This window comes from Cricetulus griseus, chromosome 2, assembly GCF_003668045.3.
Source record: "Cricetulus griseus strain 17A/GY chromosome 2, alternate assembly CriGri-PICRH-1.0, whole genome shotgun sequence".
NCBI classification, from domain to species: domain Eukaryota; kingdom Metazoa; phylum Chordata; class Mammalia; order Rodentia; family Cricetidae; genus Cricetulus; species Cricetulus griseus.
In genome coordinates this window covers 150,412,216-150,432,965 of record NC_048595.1, presented here as the reverse complement: position 1 = coordinate 150,432,965, position 20,750 = coordinate 150,412,216, and the positions used below count along the sequence as shown (strand labels likewise).

Genomic DNA, 20,750 nt, shown 5'->3' with positions numbered 1-20,750 from the left:
ATATAAACAAACTGAAAGAAAAGAAACATGTGACCATCATTAGCTGCTAAAAAAGCCTTTGATGAAATCCAACACCCCCCTCCTTGATAAAGGTCTTCAAGAGATCAGGGATACAAGGAACGTACCTAAATATAATAAAAAAAAGCAATAAACAATAAGCCTACATCAAATTAAATAGAGAGAAACTCAAAGCAATTCCACTAAAATCACTCTCTCCATATTTATTTAATATAGTGCTTGAAGTTCTAGCTAGATCAGTAAGACAACAAAAGAGATCAAGGAGATATAAATTGGAAAATAAAAAGTCAAAGTATCACACTTGCAGATGGCATTATAGTTTGCATAAGTGACCCCCAAAATTCTACCATCTGTACTCCTACAGCTGATAAACACCTTTAGGGAAATGGTTGGATATAAGATTTATTTAAAAAAATCAGTAGCCCTCTTAAACACAAATGATAAAAGGACTAAGAAAGAAATCAGGGAAATAATACCCTTCAAAATACCCACAAACAATATAAAACATCTTGGGGGTAACTCTAACCAAGCAAGTAAAAGACAAGAACTTTAAGTTGGAATAAAGAAATTGGAGAAGATACTAGAAAATGGAAAGATCTCCCATGTTCATGGATTAGTAGGGTTAACATAGTAAAAATGGCCATTTTACCAAACAATCTACAGATTCTACACAATCCCTCTCAAAATTTCAACATAATTCTTTGCATACTTTGAAAGAACAATACTCAGCTTCATATGGAAAACCAAAACACCCAGCATAGCCAAACAACCCTGTACAATAAAGGAACTGCTGGAGGTATCATCAGCTCTGATCTCAAGCTCTACTACAGAACTATAGTTATAAAAACAGCATTGAATTGGCATAAAAAGACAATATTGATCAATGGAATCAAATCAAAGACCTAGACATAAATCCACACACCTACACACACCTGTTTTGTTTTGTTTTTTGTTTTTTTTGTGTGTTTTGGTTTTGGTTTTCGAGACAGAGTTTCTTTGTGTAGCTTTGGAGCCTATCCTGGCACTCGCACTGTAGATCAGGCTGGCCTCGAACTTACAAAGATATGCCTGCCTCTGCCTCCCAAGTGCTGAGATTAAAGGTGTGTGCCACCAACACCTGGCCAAACACCTGATTTTTGACAAAGAAACCAAATGATACAATGGAGAAAAGAAAGCATCTTCGACAAACGGTGCTGGTCTAACTGGATGTCAGCATACAGAAGAATGAAAATAGATCCATATCTATCACCCTGCATAAAACTCAAGTCCGAGTGGACCAAAGGCCTCAATATAAATCCAGATACACTGAACCTGACAGAAGAGAAAGTGGGAATACCCTTGAACACATTGGCACAAGAGACCACTTCCTGAACATAATACTAATAGCACAGACACTAAGATCGACAATAAATGGAACCTCATGTAACTGAAAAAGCTTCTGTAAGACAAAGGACATTTGTCAATAGCACAAAACAGCAGCCCACAGAATGGAAAAATATCTTCACCAACCCCATATCTAACAGAAGGGCTAATCTCCAAAATATATGGAAGAACTAAAAAAACTAGATATTAAAAAACCAAACAATCCAATTTTAAAATGGGGTACAGTTTAGGCAGAGTTTTACATCGTGACTGATGGTCACCTCTGTCCTGCCAGCCACTCCCAAATAACCACACAGAGACTTAATATTAATTATAAATGCTCTGCTGATAGCTTATGCTTGTTCCTAATTACCTCTTACAACTTAAATTAACCCATTTCTATCTATTTACTTGCTGCTGAGTGGCTCATGGCTCATTGCCTCATTTTGTTCACATTCTGCTTTCTTCGCTTCTGGCTGGTGACTCCAGAGACTCTTCTGATTCTGCCCTTCCTCCTCCCAGCATCCTCTCTCCCTGAAAATCCTGCCTAGTTATAGGCTGTCAGCTGTTTATTAGCCAATCAGAGTAATATACATAGTCATACATATTCATACATTTGTACATATTCATGCACAAAAAGATTGTTTCACAGCAGTACAGACCTAAGCAGAGAATTATCAACAAAACAATCTCAAATGGCAGAGAAACAGTTAAAGAAATGTTCATCATCCTTAGCCTTCAGGGAAATGCAAATCAAAACTATTTTCATCTCATGCCTCTCAGAATGGCTAAGATCAAAAACACAAATGACAGCTTATGCTGGAGAGGATGTGGAGCAAGGGGAACACTCCCGCATTGCTGATATGAGTGCAAACTTGTTCAGCCGCTGTGGAAATCAGTGTGGCTATTTCTCAGAAAGTTGGGAATCAATCTACCTCAAGACCCAGTGATGCCACTCTTGGGCATATACTCAAAGGAGGCACATTCACACCACAAGGACACTTGCTCAACTATGTTCACAGCAGCTTTAGTCATAATAGCCAGAACCTGGAGTTAACCTAGATGCCCCTCAACCAAAGAAAGGATAAAGAAAATGTGGTACATTTACACAATGGAGTACTACTCAGCTGTTAAAAACAATGACATCAGGAAGTTTGAAGGCAAATGAATAGAACTATAAAAAAATCATCCTGGGTGAGGTAATCAGACCCAGAAAGACAAACATGGTATGTGCTCACTCATATGTGAATATTAACTGTAAAGGATAACCAGGCTATAATCCACAGACTCAGAGGAGCTAGGTAACAAGGAGGACCTAAAGAGGGATGGATGCATAGATCTCCCTGGGAAGGGGAAATAGAGGAGATTTCCTGGGTGGGCATGGGAACTTGAGGAATGGGTGGAGGAGAGTGCTAAGATAGATGATTGGAAAAGGGGGCTTCTGCCTGACCTGATGCAAGGGAAATTTCCATAAGTCTACAAGGGTGGCCCCAGCTAAGACTCCTGGCATTAGTAGATGCCTAGCCTGAACTGGCCATCCCCTCTGATTGGAATGATGACAATCCCAGTTGTTATCTTAGAGTCCATCCAGTGACTGATGGAGGCAAATTCAGAGACCCAAGGTCAAACATTGGGCAGAGCTCTGGGGAATCTCCTTCCCTGCTAAGGAGAGGGAAGAGGGATTATAGGAGCCAGGGGTGTCAGGGACATCACAGAACACAGAAATGGCTAGCCTGGCTCATGGGAAATCAGAGTCTGAACCAACAACCAGGGAGCCTGCATGGGACAGACCTAGGTCCTCTGCATATATGTGACAGTTGTATAGCTTGTTCTATTTGTGGAACTCCTGACAATAGGAGCAGGGGCTGTCCCTGGTGCTTTGGCTGGCTCTTGGGAACTTATTCCTCATGCTGGCTTGCTTTTCCCAGCCTGAATTCAGAGGGAGACACTTGATCTTAGGGCAGACTGATAATGCCATGCTTTGCTGATGCCCATAGTAGGCCTGCCCCTTTCTGAGTGGATACAAAGGAAGGGTAGATTGAGGGGAGGGAAGGGGAAGTGTGGGGAGGGAGTGGGAGGAGAGGAGGGAGGGGAGCCTGCAGTTGCGATGTAAAGTAAATAAATGAGAGAGAGAGACAACTGCGAGCGAGCAAGAGAGAGAGAGAGAGAGAGAGAGAGAGAGAGAGAGAGAGAGAGAGAGTGCATGCACACACCTATGTGCATTTATTTGTTGGGTAGCATGTTGCACACAGGCACTATCACAGAAAAGGTAAAGAAATCTGGATTGCTTGGATTTTTTTGTCAGAGAAAAATGCATAATTCATCTTGAAAGTCAAGTACTCTTTTTAGTAATAACAGCTAGAGCTTATGTAACACTTATTATACAGAGATTTCCATATATTGCTGTCTCTCTGTATCCATGGAAGATTGGCTCCCGGACCCCCATGGATACCAAGATCTGCAGATGCTCAACTCCCTTATAGAAAATGATATTTAAAATAGCACTAAAGTGGCATAGCTGGGCATGGTGATGCGGTCCTGTAATCCAGCACTCAGAAGGCTGTAACAAGGGGATCCTGAATTCAAGGCCACACTGAGTTACATAGGGAGTCCCTGTTTGAAATAAATGCAAGGACTGGAGCTGACGCTCAATGGTCTTGTCTAGCACAAAGGTCCTGGGTTGATTCCCAGCATCACATTTTTTTTAAAAAGGTATAACATTTGTACATACACCAAATGTATGTTAGCATATACTTTAAATCACCTCTGTATTACTTGTAATATTAAAACAATGCAGATAGTTGTTATATTTGGGTAATAATAAGAGAAACGTCTTCATATTTGCTGCAGGCAAAATCTATTTTCTCAAATATTTCGAACAGAGGGGTGGAAACTGTAGACATGGAAGACCCGCTGTATATATTAATTCCATCTTCAGAACAACTAAAATTAGTCCATACCATTGTTATCTTCACTTTACAGATAATGATCTGAATGTGATATTGGTAATTTTCCTAGGAATTCATAGCTGGTGATGGCAAAAATTTAGTCAAAAGGTCTTCTCTCATAGATTACATCCTGACTATAGTTTCGCCTCCCCCCTACTCCTACCAGCCACCCCTCTACCTTCCTTCTTTCCCAGATCCACTACTCTTCCATTTTACTTCAGAAAAGAGCATACTTCCCTGGAAGATATGAATCTAACATGGCATAACAAAATATAACAGGTCTAGATACAGGTATCATGTCAGGGTTGGGTGAGACAACCCATTAGAAGGAAAAGAGTCCCAAGAACAGGCAAAAGAGTCAGACAGCCCCACTACCACTGTTAGAGCAACACCAAGCTAACAACCATAATATATATGCAGAGGACCTATGTTTGCTTTGCTTTAAGACAGGATCTTGCTATGTATCCCAGGCTAGTTGCAATCCTCCTGCCTCAGCTTCTCAAGTGCTGGCTGGGAGTACCATGCCCAGGTAGTTGCTTTGTATTTTTTTTTTTTTTTACTACAAATGCCTTGAGTATTCTGCTGGAGATAAAGTTTTCATGATTGTTTTTCAATCTCACCATGCAGCCATTAACATTTTAATGGAAAGGTCTCATTTCTACAAAATTAAGCATATCGATGCACTCTTGTACTACATAAAATGGCAATGAATGAAGGTACCCAGTTCATCTCACCGCCAACCTGATTGGATTAAAAAGTATCCGGAGGCATCAATGAAGCATACCTATGGATCTGTCTGTGAGGTAGTCTCCAGAGAAAATTTCTTGGGGGAGGGAAAACCCACTGGGAATGTGGATGACACTGCCCTATAGTGGTCGGGAGCTCTGTACTTCATAGACGGAAGAAGCCAGTTGGGACAACGCTGTTCTTTCTCTGCTCCCTGGTCTTCCCCACTGACCAAGCTACTACCTCTGCATGGCTTTCTCTATTACCTCTGCATGGGTTCCTCGCCATGGTGGATTATATTCCTCTAAACTGTGAGGCCAGATGAGAACTGCTGTCTCCTCAGCTGCATTTTATCATGAGCCCAGTGACTAAAAAAGTAATGATTACAGTACCTCATTAAACCTTTCAAGTTGTGTCCTCAAGTCACCAATATAATGTGGTTGACAAAGGCCTGTGAAGTATGAACATGCTAGTGTGAACAAAGTGTGTTTCAAGAATGAAGCAGCATTTCACTTTTGTTTTTGAATGAAAAATATGCATTGCCATACATCCTTCCTGAACTGCAGTAGACTGTCTTGTGCACCATGGAATGTGCACTTTCTGCTTTCCACCCTGGAAGAAATTTGCTGAAATTCTTTAGCAAACATGAAGAATATGAAGTAAATTCCAGGAAAACACAGCATTAGTAAAATAGGTGCAGAAGAACTCAATGGGTTAATCAAAACAAATTCTTTAAAAATAATCTGAAAAATGAAAGGTCAGAAGATATAAAAATCTGACACTAATGAAATACAATTGCAAATGCAGTATGAACACCCTCAACTTGTAAGCATAAGGAACTATCCAAGTATTTACAGAGTTCCACATCTTATACTGGACACCCCATTGAAAATTAGATAGGAATGTGGAGAATTGGGAAAAAGTTATATGAGAGTCATAAAACATAAAAGCTGTGAGAGATGCCAAAAGAACCAGTGTTCTGGGTTATCTTGGCAAACCTAGACGACTTGAGAGTCTTCCAATGTACAAGAGTTATAATCTCTTCAGGTCTGCTTACATCCTTGATATATCTGGTTGACAGACAGATTGCTCAGAGAACTGGCTGAGGAAGCAATGCATCTCTTTCAAGCCAGTGATTATTAAGCCTTGGTTTTGAAATGGGTTCACTCATTCATTAGACATAACTCAACATAAATAACTGAGTCACTAAATGAACAGTATTTAAGAAAAGCTATTATTTCCCACTGATAAGCAACTAAAATAATAGTTATCTTCAAAGTCCACCTGGCAGGTTGGAGCTCGGGACTAATAATTCTTTGAACACAAAAATGCTGACAGAATGTATGTAAATAAGTTACTGCCAACTATTAACAGACACTTCTGTTCATGATAGCGTAGTCAAATGGAACAGAGAGAATAAGGGGAAAAGGAATCACTTTCTTCTTGATACTCAGAACAGATTAGAAGACAAGATTTCTCTAGTAGGAAAATATGATAGTTTTACTTTAGATAATTGTTAGTATAATTTAAAGTAACTTCTTTATTCTATTTATTGAAAACTTGACATGAGCAGTTTAATAGCCCTGAACTTTTAGCACATCCTCTTGGGTTTTTTTTTTTTTTTTTGACTCTAAATACTACAGAAAGAGGTTCCTGTGAACCGAAATGCCTTAAAATGCAGCATTTCCTTAATTACAAGGCATGCTTAAACTTCAGACACTTCCCATAAAATTTTGAGTTTGAAGCTGGCTAATTTGGTCTAAGAAATGAGAATGAACTGTGGGCCTCCCATCTGCATCCTTCAACTCCAAATTAGCACTCAGTGAACCGTTTTCCAGATCAAAGAAAAAGTTAACTCAGCTCTGTTCCGAGGAGGCACTAACAGGTTTCCGTTCCCTTCCCATGGGTCTATGGGTTTTTCTAGCTATGTCTTATGTTGCTTTATGTTATATTAAAACTGTTTTTGCTCAGAAAGCTAATGAAGTCCTCGTTTTTCCTTCTCCATACTTACTCCATTTTACATCAGGCTTTTCTTTTATCTGTATTCAAAAGAAGTTCATGGTTAGGACAATGTCTTAAACTATGCCCCCCACAAAGTGGTTTTCTTTTATTTGAGGCTGTGGGTGCTATAACTGGAGAATATACTGGAAACTACAGCAACAACTCATGATGACCGACCCACTTCAGTAGATGAGTCTGTAAGAGGACTACAGAAAAGGGACTCTAAAAGCAGTGTAGACAACAGCACTCAGGACATCATTGCTCTTGTAACTGTTGGTCATGGTTACCTCTTGACTGGACATTCATCTGCCATAGAACCAACATTGGCCCCAACTTCCAAAACCAGTTAACTGGCAAAGAGAAGTCATTCAGGTCCTGTAAGCCATTTAATCAACTGTCCTCCCTAAAGGAAGTTATTTTTCTTCTGTTGAAAGTCCTAAACCTCTTCAAAGGTTATAACAAAAGAACTACAAATACTACAGGGCCTTTTGGAATATAAAGATTAACAATCCTCTCAGATTAGGAATCATTTTAGAGAAAGAAATGATGAAAACCCAAGTGATCATTTCAATAAAATATATTTTAAAAACCTCTGAGTAAGTAGTTAAGGTTTTAAAAAATATACAGGTTAACAATTCAAATTATTATCAGTTTAATTTTCCAAAATTCTGAACATATCTTATTATTTCTATTTTCTACTAGTGTAAAGGAACACCAGCCAAGCATGGTGGTGCACACCTTTAATTCCAGCAGTTGTGAGGTAGAGGCAGGTGGATCTCTGTGGGTCCAAGGCCAGCCTGATCTACACAGTGAGTTCCAGTCCAGACAAGGCTACATAGTGAGACCTTGTATCAAACAAAACAAAAGACCCTAAAACCACAGAGTGGGTACTGAACAGACATCTACTGGGCTCATGGCTCTGTAGCTGGTACACCCAAAACCGTGGTGTCAGAAAGTGGTGAGGACCTTTATGTTGTTTCATTGCATAGCAGAAAGTGGAAGGGAGGAAAAGGTGCGAGCAAGAGGCTCAAACTCACATTCATAACAAATCCACTCTCAAGATAACTCACTCTCAGGATTGATAGGAAGTCAACCATTCATCCATTCATAAGGGTTCATCCCTGTGACCTCATCACCTCTATTAGGCCACCCTTATCAACTAACTGTACAGTGTTGAAAATTAAGTGTCCACCACATAAAATTGAAAACCCCTGTTCAGCTGTATCAATCAATCAATACTAGGCTGTAGACATCATGATGCACTGTCATATCTGTTTTGAGGATGGAAAGGCACCATCATCATCTAACTAATGAAACAAAAGGTGAATGATTTGCCCAAAGTCCAAAGTGAAAAACATAGGCATTAAACCTGGGCCTGATTCCAAAGTTTGTTTTTATAATCTCTACTCTACAGATAAAATAGATAAGCAAAATATTTGCCTCATGTGCATGAACAGAGCCATGTTTCCAAAGAAAATATTAACACCTACACTTTGAAAAAAATCTTTGCCTATTTTAAAATTTGACTTACATAAAACCTTTTAAAAAGACAGAAATATCATCTAGATATTTAACCAAATAGTCAACAGCTTTCATAGTTTAAACTTAAATCATTAACATAATGGACAATGGGAATGAGATCTATATCATTAGAAGAGAATATGATTAATTAAAGGGACAGTTAAATAATTTTTAAGGGCTGGGAATGATCTCAGTGGTGCGCCAGTGTGCACACAAAGTCCTGGACTTCATCCCTAGCACCAAGTCAAAAAGTTCATTTTAAGGGTAAGAAACATGGCTCAGCCAGTAAAGTGCTACGAGCATGAGGACCCGATTTTGGATCCCATGCACAAGGTCAGCTGTGATGGTACATACCTAATCCCACTGCTGGGGAGGCAGAGAAGGGACCTCACAGGACAGCCAGTCAAACCCACCAATGGTGAGCTCCAGGACCAGCTAAAGACTCCATTTCAGAAACCAAAATGGAGAAAAACCGGGTGAAACAACTACTGCTGACTTCCAATCCATACACAAGCTCTCATGTGTGCCCCCTCCCCCACCAAACACAAACAAAAACAGTTAAGTTGAAGTGAAAAATCTTAATAGTTTGATAATATACTTATCTCTTCTTAGTTTTTTGAACAAACAAGCTTTTAGATTGCAGATTTCAGATTACAAAGGCCCATACCTGACTTCCTGTCAATCAAATGTAATTCTTCCTCTTTATTGTCTTAAAAATGTTGTCAAGAGTGCTCTTGCTCCCTCCCACACCCTCAGGGAGTGAGTGTGTGTGTGTGTGTGTGTGTGTGTGTGTGTGTGTGTGTGTGTGTGTGTGTGTGTGTACTAGTTCTTTATAGCAGGAAGACAAATTTGTTCTGGAAATGCTATAATGGTTTCCATATGTGTTTTCTTTTTCTAACGTCAAAATGTGGTGATAGTTAGGTATTTATCTTTTAAGTGAGAATGATATCATTCCCCTTGGTGTTTATTGACACAAAACTTCCTTTTGTCCAAGAAAATTTTCAGTATTGTGAATATGGCTTTAATTAACAGATACACTGATCACTTGTTCATCTCTTCACAGAGAAAGTCTGTACTTTATTGTGTGGACTGCTTTGTGAGCAGACCATAGTGGAACATAATAAAGGACCACTGGTGACGTGTTGTGTTCTGTGTACTGTACTTTCTTGTCCATTTCCGAATGCCACTGAGAATCACTGTTCAGTAAGTTCTGTGGAAATAGTACGTTTCAAAGTATAAAGGAATTTGGATTCACAACCTATTTTAAGAAGGAAAAGGCCACATTTCAGCGTGGGCAGTACACATAACTAACTATTCCTACCTTTATTCCTGAGGATAAATCTTTTGAGTATCATTTTGAAATATAAGGAATTGCCCTTTGAATTTAGGGAAGTCACTCATTGATCTCAGTTCCTCTAATTATTTGTTCACAGATTTGTGGCAAATTTTCTGGAATCGTACGATTTAAAGTATAGGTCGATGCTGCAAAATTCTGAAGCATGCAATGCAGATGCAATCTTTACACAGTTGTTGGGGTTTACTGGTATGGGACAAAACCTAAATTACAGTGGTGGTGTGGGAGGGCACTCTAGTTCAAAATCTTTACTCCACAAACACCGAGTCGTGTAATTCTTAGTTCCCCATTCACAAACGACGTTTAAAAACGTAGCTTCTGTCGTTAAGTGGATAAGCGCCAGCAGCAGAATGTGTTGGCCAGATTAAAAATAGTCGTTGATCTAAAATGATGCAGAGAAAGGCAAGTTCTCGGTACACAGGACCTGCCAATTTGTGAGAGCCCTCGTCCATCTATACACACAGGTCAAAAATCTGCTGACTTGGGGAAAGTGGAGAAAACTGGCCAAATAACGCTAAACGAAGCACAATGGCTCTCCACGTCGTTCGGATACTTCTTTGGCTTCTGCAAGCGCCCGGCTTGTAGCAAGACGCAGCCTCCAGTCCGTCTCGCGACGGTCCTCCGTCGCTCGGGCTCCCGGGGTGGGCCAAGGTCACTTTCTTGGCGGCCCTCGAGCACTCGTCCGCTGAGCTCAGAAGCCCGGCGTCTCCTCCTGAACTTTGCACCCCGCGTGACCAGCGCGGACCGGCGAGCAGCTCGCTGCCACCCGCGCGGGTCCCGGTCGTCCCCTCGCGCCGCCCGCCCGCCCGCCCGCGCTCCGCGGGAGGAGCCGCCGTGACGCGGCAGGGAGGAAACGCCGGCGCCCGGCCGCGCCGCCGGGAAGGAGGAACCTCCAGCGCGCTGGGCTCCGCGCCCGGGCGCCCGGACGCCGCGCAGTCCGGTAGGTGCAGGGCGGGTGCACGGGGCCGCGCTGCGGGGTCTGGGCCAGGCTCTCCCGGGCGCCTGGAGCCCGCCACGGCCGGGCGCGCGGTCTTTGTGTCCCCGAGGCGAGTTGAGCGCCGCTGCGGGGAGCCCAAGCGCGTGGGTGGACGCGGGCAACCCGCGCGGCCCCTGAGCTGGGTAGCGGGCGGGGAAGACTGGAGAGCCCACCTGGATGCGGACGTGGGTTACCTGCGGGAACCCGCGTGGGGCGCCTGGGGCCCGGAGGTCGCCGGCGGGATTAAGTGGCCGTTCTGATCGATCCCACAGGACTAGAACGCATCGCCACTCTTGCAAGTTCTCAGATTCGAACCCTTCGGGTTTGTTTTCAACTGGTTTAATCCCTGACATGTGCCACCTTAAAAGCGCCCTGAGGTTTTCGGTGATGGTTCTTTGATGAAAGAATAGAAAAGAGAAGGGATCCGTCTCGTGAAACAGTCTTTGACTTAATTGTTCACCGAATGCTGAACATCTGCAGGAAAAGACTATGTAGGGTGTACTTGATATTCAGGAATAAGTACAGAGCACTCAAGCCTCAGTACTTTTTGTCGGGGTGAAAAACAAAACAAAACAAACCCCCAAACTGCCTGTTAGGTATTTTTATTCTTCCCTCCTCACTAAGTTGAGTGTTTACCCAACAGGCCTGGAAAGTGCCTGCTTTATTTACCAAACACAGCTCTTACTATGAATTGGGCTGTTTCCTAAGTGCTTTATAAATATTACCTCAAATTCTTGACTCAAAATGTTAAGCGATAGCGGTTGTAGTCACGAAGAGGCCGTGCACACTTTAGTTCCTTCAATGTCATAGAAAGAACTGGAGACATTAGAGGAAGTTTCAGACATATTTTAGGAATGGGTGTGCCTTCTGCCCCCTAGGCTACCACTCCCCTAAGACAAGTTATTACCCCTCATTCCCTGTGGGTGCAAGCTTGGAGACCTGCTAGCAGGTCTCAGGCCAGATCCCACAGAGCTTCAGAAAGGTGGTCTTTGCCCTTCACCATCCTCAGGCCAAGGCTGACAACTCAGGCATCAAAAGTTCCCTTTCTTTTAACTGCCATGGTGCTGAGCCTAGTTTGTTTTTAAAAGGAGCTTTGTTTCAAATTTGTTTGACAATTCATGTGACCGTGGCTGAGATGGGCGCATCTGTGTATGTTTTTGTTTGTACACATTAACATAAACAGTGTTTGTCGATTTTCTGCAGTTCATTGTTGGTAGCACTGAGTTGGTGGATGTGTCCCATAAGGTGTCCATTTTGTGATTGCAGCTTGTATATAAAAAGGATTCCCCCCCCCCGGGGTGGGGGGGAATAAAATGACCTTTTCAAATGAGTTTTGTAGGCCTGGTGTCTAGATAGCAAAGGCCTAGAATGGAGAATAAGTAAGGTTGACATAGTTTTTGTCATTGTGGTATTATAAATGTAATATCAAAATCTTTTTATTGTGCTCCCTGTCTTTTGGTTCTTTTCCTTCTTGTAAATTTTCATTTCCTGAGAGATAACTAAATGAGTTGACAATGAAGTGTCAACTCCCTCCTCTGATGTGATTTGTGGTAGGTATCACAGGACATTGGTGGTGCTTATGAATTAACTTCAGCCAAACACCTAACAATTGCATGGTTTGCAGAGTGCCTTAGACATCCTCATTTGTCTTCAGAGAGACCTGTGAGGTCAGTAGCCACTTTAAAAAAACTCCCCTTTGCACAAGTAAAGACACCCAGGCGGAACACTGTTGATTTGCTTTAAGCACTGTTTGCAGAGCTGATGGGAGGATGAGCTCAGATGAGTAGGTGTACAGCCGGACAAAGCCTGGCACGTGCAGGCCTGTAATAAATATTTGTGGAATGAATGTCTTCAGATAGCTTGCTCTTTCAAAACATACCTCCCAAAATGCCGTTGTCATTGATTTGTGCTGAAGTGATTTCCAGGTCTAATCCAGCGCCTGTCTTATTCCAAATAGTATCTGATCCAGTACCTTTCCTATAAAAGGGACAAGGGTGTCACTTAGACTCAGGATTTATCATCTCTAGTTTTTTTTTTTTTGTTTGTTTTGTTTTTAAAGAAATTAGCTAAGTGGTTGTTTTTCTTTTCTCTTTTGTCAAACACCCTTCCTGATGTTTTCAGTTTCGAGGGGGTTTAGGTTGGACAAATGGTGTTAGTGACTCTGCCGACATCCTTTTATCACCTGTCTCTAAGCTACTCGGAATTTTGATTGAGTTCAAATACAGTGATCAAAGGTATTTCTCTCTCTCTCTCTTTGTCTGAAGTGTTTGATATGGTGGATGTTTTTATGCTAACTACTTTAGTATAAAGTGTCTTTTTAAAAAGCCAAAAAAAAAAAACCTTCATTTATTTACATCCGTTAAACATGGCCCTTGGCATCCTAAAGTATGTGGTCGCCAGATGGGTTATCTTCAGTTAGAGAGGAAAATATGGCGGTTACCTAGTAGTGGACTTGAGAAGGGCAGTGGGATGACGTGAAATAAAGTGTGGCCTTTCCCACGGGAACATTAGGTAGAAGGAAAACCTTAATGGAGCTGATTGAAGTCGGTAACCTGTCAACCCTCTGTGTGGGAGTGGGATGAAATGCTTCTCAAACCTGCCTTGTTTAGAAACCACCATTACCTTTTTCAGCCTTCATGTGTTCTCTCTTGATGTAAATTGCGGACTAAACTGCAGATTCATGAAAGTCGAGTTATGTAACGTGTTATTACTGACAGAAACAGCTCCCACACTCTTTTAAATGAAGCAGTGTCTCTGTTTTTCTTTACCTGTTCCAATCCTTATAGTGGAAGCTGTGGTCCTGGTTCACCCTCCCCCAGCCATTTCTCTGAGAAACATGATAAACCTAAGAACTGCTGAGAGGCCCCATCTTTTAGTTGACAGCAGTGCACTTTTAACACTAGCTCTGAGTTAATTGCTGTTTCTGAGAAGATGTAGAATCATATGTTGAAGGCCAACTCGAAGTGTCAACCTGTGTGAGGCCAAGGCTGAGGGCTTCCGAAAGAATTAGGGCAGTGTATAGCAAGTCATGCCTTTGTTCAGTTTCTCAAATCCATCCCTTTTTCCCAAGGGTCCTGTAGATAGTCCAAGTTTATCTCTGTGTTACCACAATTCTCTTTAAAACCAAACTGTATATTGCTCAGTTGGTAGAATGTTTGCCTAGTATTCTGGAGGCCCTGGATATGATCTCCTTTGTTGTCAAACAAACAAGCAAAACCAACAGTAAAAGCCTAGTAGGGCATGGTGTCCCATGCCTGTGAAGACTGGGCATTTGAATCCTCAGTTGTTCCTGAGGGCAGTCTGGACTACAGAACTAGACCCTGTGTCAGAACCAAACAAAATAAACCCAATGCTGTTTTCCTTGTGTGGGATTATGGGTGAGTTTAAGAGGCCATGGTATGAAGGCAGTTGTTCCAGGGTGAGAGAATGATCTTTTGTAAGGTGGAAAATAGGTGTGTGGGTGAAATACGAGATATTAGTGAGACTTGAGGGGAGATTCCTGTGAAGTACAGCTTGGTTTCCACCGTGGTAACAAATATAGGAAAGACCTAAAGGGTACTGACACCTGGGAAGTGCTACAAATGTCTACTGGCATGGTAAGTTTTCAAGGGGAGAGTTGCTATAAGGTGAAGTGTTCTTACAGGTCGGTAGCTCGCTCTCTCTCTCTCTGTCTCTCTCTGTCTCTGTCTCTCTCTGTCTCTGTCTCTCTCTCTCTCTCTCTCTCTCTCTCTCTCTCTCTCTCTCTCTTGGTTTTTAAAGACAGGGTTTCTCTATGTAATAGCCTTGGCTGTCCTGGAATTTGCTTTGTAGACCAGACTGGTATGGGACTCACAAAGATGCGCCTGCCTCTGCTTCTTGAGTGCTGGGATTAAAGGTGTGTACTACTACTGCCTGGTTAGGTAGTTCTTTCTTTAGGTCATAAAGTGAGGGCTTTGCAGATAATTTGAAAATGGCTTGAAACATAAGATTGAGGGTGGATCTATATTTTGTACCTTTTTAAGGGTTTCCTTTTTGAGAATGTCTATCCTGCTGAGATGTCATTGTTTGCCCTGTGAGTTTGCACTGATTTTAAAGAAACAGCTTTGCTTACACAGCATGAAGTAACTAGTATGGTTCAGGTTAACTGCTTCATATGTGTATACATATTGTGTATATGTTTGTGTGTGTGCAGGTACATGTATATGTGTGTATGTGTGCATGAGGCTAGATGCCAACCTCAGGTGTTATTTCTCAGGAGATGTCCACTTTGTTTTTTAGACAGGGTCTCTCACTGTGAACTTGCCTGTTAGGCTAGGTCAGCCAGCCAGTGAGCCTCATAGAAGCCACCTGTCCCTAGGGCCGAAATTGCAAATGCATGCTCCCATTCCCTGCTTTTAACATGGATTCTGGTCATCAAACTCAGGTTTTCATGCTTGCAAGGCAAGTACTCTACCAACGGAGCTATCTCCAACCCTGCACCCCCCGGTTTTGTGGTATATTTTGCTAAGTGAGCTAATACCAAGCATTCTGTTCTCTAGCTAAAATGTATTTTATAACACTCATCTATAAGACATGAGATTCTGGGGTTGGAGAAATTGACAGGTACTTGCTTTATGGTCCCGAGTTCGAATCCACCCACATAAAAATGTGGACATGGATGCACATCCCTGTAACTCCAGCTTTGAAGACAGGTGGATCCTGAGACTGGATGGTCAGCTAGCTTACCCAGAAAGGCTAGCTTCCAAGTCAGTAAGAAACTGGCTCAAACTAAATAAGCAGAAGTGAGAGAGAGAGCCTGGCTCAGGCCTCTGTGTGAATGTGCACAAGTACACAATGTCACAGATTCACATCCATGCAACACACACACACACACACACACACACACACACACACACTCTTGGATTCATGGTTGGGACTGTATTAACCAGTCTCCACACTCTGGGATGTTACTTCCTCCAGTTCAGTGGTATGTCATTAGGACTGGTGTAGTTTGCTTGTTTGAATTGAAAATGGGAAAGAAACTTATTGCTGTCATTTGGCCTTTTACTTTTTATTTGTTTTTGAAATGGAAGGTCTCACTATGTTGCCCAATGGGGCCTCCAGCTCCTGGCCTCAAGTGATAATCCTGCCTAGGCTTCTTGATTGCTGGGACTTCAGTCATATGACCACCATGTCTGACATTATTCTGGTTTTTAAATAAAAGTAGATTAAAGCTGAGCCAGGTGTGGCAGAGCATTCTTGTTATCCCAGGGTTTGAAAGGCAGAAGAAGCAGGTGAATTTCTAGAGTTGCAAGCTAGGTTGGGCTGTGCAGCTGTATAAAACTGAGGCTACCTAATTTTAAATTTCTGAGTTTCCAATTCAGCATTTACACATGTAGAGAAACACGTAGTGTAGGGCAAGAGTATAAGTAGTACACTCATGTATGAGATGTAAGGCATATGACCAGCTTGGGAACTTTGTGAGATTTCCCCCATGCACATAGGCATGTCAACTGGTATGGTCATTAGTTAGGTTATTGACTGAGAAATAAAAGGGGCTTAGGATAAAGATAACCTTTATTAGAAAAACACCAGCCAAAAGCAAGTCAGAGTGTGCTAGGGGCAGCAAGGCAGGCAGGCCAGAGAGAAGGGACTCCCATGTGTCTTGCAGCTCCTTAAAACCCTGTCATGCATCATCCTGACCTCACCTTGACCATGCCCTGACAGGCGTGGTCAGGCACACCTGTAGCCAGCTTCTAGTAGGTGTGGCTTACACTGTCCCCTATAGTAGGTCTTGCATATGCAACCATATTTGGAGAATTTATAGTTACAGCATCCCAGTCATGTCTAGAGGACACTGTCTTACAGGTAGCACCCAGGTCTTCTGGCTCTTATAGTCTTTTCATCCCTCTTCCACAATGTTCCCTGAGTCTTGGGTGTTGAAATTACACATTGTAGATGTACCAATTGTGGCTGGGCTCCCACAGTCATTTATTCTCTGCATTTTGACCAGTTTTAGATCTGTGTAATAGCCTCCATTTGCTGCAAAAATAAAGAAGCTCCTCTGGTGAGTGGTGAGAGCTCCATTTATCTGTGGGTATAAGTATTTAGACATTTAGATATTGATTTAGGAAAATAGTAGTGATAGGTTCCTCTGGGATCCACAATTTCTACAGCTACAGGTTGTTGGCTAAGTTTCCAGTCCTAGGCATGAATTCTCATTTATTGAGTGATCCATAAATCCAATTAGTGAGCTGCGGTTACGCTCAAGATATAAATGCTACTACTGAACCATTGGGGATATCTAGCTGGGTCAATGCCATAGGTTGCAGGATTCTTAGCTGGGTCGGATAGCTTTTCTTCCTTGGTAGTTTGCATGAACTTCTGACACCTTAAGAGCTAGTTCTCAGGGAAGTGGCTTCCAGCTGGCTTCCTCCAAGTCCTGTGTCTGAAGTATGTGGTGTCTTCAATAAATTGAGACTTACCTTTAAGTTCTGGGAGGCAAGCAAGAATAATGGCAACAGCCTACTTTGTTTTGGGAGTCTCTTGAGCCTCCCCTCCCCCATCACTTTGAAGGGAGGTTTTCCTTTGCCTGGCACTGGAGTTGGATTTTGTTTGTTTTAATTATGTGTATATGTGTAATATGTACACATGAGTCCTGCTGCCTTCGGAGGCTAGAAGCATCAGGTCTCCGTGGAGCTAGAGTTACAAACAGTTGTGAGCCATCCGTGTGTGTGTGTGTGTGTGTGTGTGTGTGTGTGTGTGTGTGTGTGTTGCGATCAAAGCAGGTCTTTTGCAAGAGCAGTACACAGTGCACTAGCATGTTTGTTAGATAATCTATAGCTCTCTGGGGAAGAGGAATTGTCACCTGGTAGTGTGTAACTCCATTTAAACTATATATTTACACACACACACACACACACACACACACACACACACACACACATACACACACACACACACACACACACACACACACACACACGCACACACAAACACCCAGTTAGGCCCTTGCCTTTTTCCTGTTCAGAGCACCTGTGTCCTACTAATTCCCTCTCCAGAGCTACTTCTCTTTCTTGCCCCATGTTCCTTTTTTCCTTTGCGGTAAGAGAGAAATAAGAGAGAAATGCAGCATTTGTCTCCCTGGCTCTGAGTTGCTTCTTTCTGTATAATATTTTCCGGTTTTGTCTATTTACCTGCCTATTTTGTTTCATATTTTTTTATAGATGGATAGAATTCCATTGTACAAGTTCACCGGTCGATGGACATCTAGGCTGCCACTCCATATCCTAGCTATTGTGAATAGAACAGCAATGGACATTCCCCAGAGAGTGTCTCTGTAGTAGGATATAGAGTCCCTTAAAAAATTTTTTTTAGGACCAGTTGTTGGTGGCAGAACATAGGGGAAGTTGTATTTCCTCTAATGCCCATCTTCTCCTTTCTCTCCCCACCCCTGCTTCTTTATTCTATACTGAATTCCTCGAGCCTCCTCTTTTCAATTCTTTTTTTCCATATCTGAACTCTCAAAGATTTCTTTTTGAAATCACTGTGTGGTGAAAATGGCTGATCACAGTGCAAAAACTGGGTCTTCACTAGACTCTGTGATCTTTAGAATAGGTCTATTTCTTTAAAGCAGATTCTGAGCTCAGTGGTTTGAGTGCTTGCTTTGCCTAGCATGTACAAGGTCCTGGGCCAACCCCTAGTACCATACCTCCATACAGATCCTCAGCTTACTGATTTTCCATGCTCACTGTGACCTGGATCCCGTAGGGCTGGCTGCCACATGGATACTCCACCTAAAACCTCTGCACAAAACCCTGGAGAGGGAAGGTGATGGGGGGCGGGGGTGGAGAGTGGAGGAGTAAGAGAGCCGAGGAGAGGGGTGGGACACAACCTCTCAGCGTCTACCTTCTCTCATAAATTGTTATAGTTTCAGTTATGGCTTCCAAAAACACACACAGAAATCCTAACTCCTAGAAGCCGTGAATGAGATTTTCTTTGGAAATAGGGTCTTGGCAGACATGATCTAGTCACAGTGAGGTCATACTAGAGTTGAGTAAGCTGTCATCCAGTATGACAGGGGTCCTTCTAAAAGGAGAGACATGAGGAATATGATGTGAAGACAGTTGGGGGGCTGCCATGTGCTAGCAGAGCAAGAGAATGCGTGGTGCATGAGCACAGCAAAACCAAAAAGGTGTGTGTGTGTGTGTGTGTGTGTGTGTGTGTGTGTGTGTGTGTGTGTGTGTGTGTGCGCGCGCGCATGCGTGCTTGTGTGTGAGTGTGTCTATCCTGGAAGTCACTCTGTAGACCAGACCAGGCTGGCCTCAAACTCACAGAGATCCACCTGCCTCTGCCTCTGCCTCCTGACTTGCTGGGACTAAAGGCGTGTGTCACCATGCCTGGCCTAGGCTTTTATTGTATGTGCATGCACATACATGTTTTCTGATATGTTTGTGTTTTGTTTTGTCTGACATTCTAACTCCATAGCTCAGGTTGTTCTGAAAATCCTTATAAAACCAAGACTAGGCTTGAATTCAGGATAATTCCCCTGCCTCAGCCTCTCAACCTCTCAAGTGCAGGGGATTCCAGGTGTGAGCCACCATTCCAGGCACTCGGCACCATTTTAAAAACATTTAAACAGGCTTGTCTTGCTGGAGAGAGTCATGCTTATGTAGCAAGTGAACGTCAGAGATTCCATACACCTTTGCATCTGTTACTCACTGTGTTTCCTGGCCAGCTGCCATGCCCCAAACCTGGCTGACATTCTTGGAAATTTATACTACTGCTAATACGGAGAATGAGTGGGAGTGTGTGGACGGATTGACAAATCCACCCAAAGTAGCCTAAAATGCACGTCCTCGGATGGGTCATAGGTATGTGTTATGAGTGCATCTAAAACATGTGATAATTAAGAAAAGCAATGATGGAGTATCTACAGATAATTTACTGTAATCACTAAGAGAAGCAGAAATGGATGAATTTGAACCAAGGAAAAAATGGCTGTTCTGAGGTTATTAGAAGGGAAAGCAGCTGAACTTGAGCTGTTTAAAATGTTCTTCTAGCCGGGCGTTGGTGGCCCACGCCTTTAATCCCAGCACTCGGGAGGCAGAGGCAGGCGGATCTCTGTGAGTTTAAGGCAGGCCTGGTCTCCAGAGCGAGTGCCAGGATAGGCTCCAAAGCTACACAGAGAAACCCTGTCTTGAAAAACCAAAAAAAAAAAAAAAAAAAAAAAAAAAAAAAAGTTCTTCTAAGCATAAGCACATTGTTTGAGGTAATTGGTCTGACAGTGCTGCCATCATTGGTGGAAACACATTACCTTTGCATTTCTTATGATCCTATATGGGCTATCTTGGGGCTCGGGGGTGGGGTGGGGTGGGGGGTGGTAACACCTAGTAAAAGCTCATGCACACATCTTCCTCTTTGCATACTGACACCCTTAGTTTTTCGAGACAGCATCTGCGTTGACATCTCTTAACTTCCTTTTCATTCTGCCAGTTTGTGTCCAGAGTGATCCACACCTGCCCCTCCAGCTCCTGTGTCTTCCTCTTTGCTCAGGGTTCTGTCCCTGCCTTTCTGTCTCTCTCTTCTTCCTTTCTCCTCTTCCTAGCTTTTGCATCAATTGGTTCTCTCCACCTTCCTTCTCCATTCACTCTTCATTTTGATCTTGGGCAAAAAAGATGCTAATTACAGGGGGATGTTTAAGAGAAGGTCTTTAATAAGGAAAAGGAAAGCTTTTAGTTTGCAAGGAAAGGTAGACATTATGAAGAATGAGTGTTTTCAATCTTCAAAGATCCAGATAATACCCAGTAATTCCTTTCAAAATACCCATACAAGTTTCCTACCTCCTCACCACTAAATAAGCTGTTTTTCTGTAAGCATTGACATG

General features: G+C 42.5%; 1 protein-coding gene across 4 annotated transcripts in view; it reads left to right on the top strand.

Moving 5' to 3' along the window:
- Positions 1-10,740: 10,740 nt before the first annotated feature.
- Sgk3 (serum/glucocorticoid regulated kinase family member 3) overlaps positions 10,741-20,750 on the top strand; it is a 116,506-nt gene continuing 106,496 nt past the window's right edge. For 2 of the 4 annotated variants that reach the window (XM_027398869.2, XM_027398866.2), the window contains exon 1: positions 10,741-10,870. The gene's annotated coding sequence lies outside the window, so the exon portion shown is untranslated. The remainder of the gene's footprint in view (positions 10,871-20,750) is intronic. The other 2 variants (XM_027398867.2, XM_035440021.1) reach the window with 1 other exon arrangement.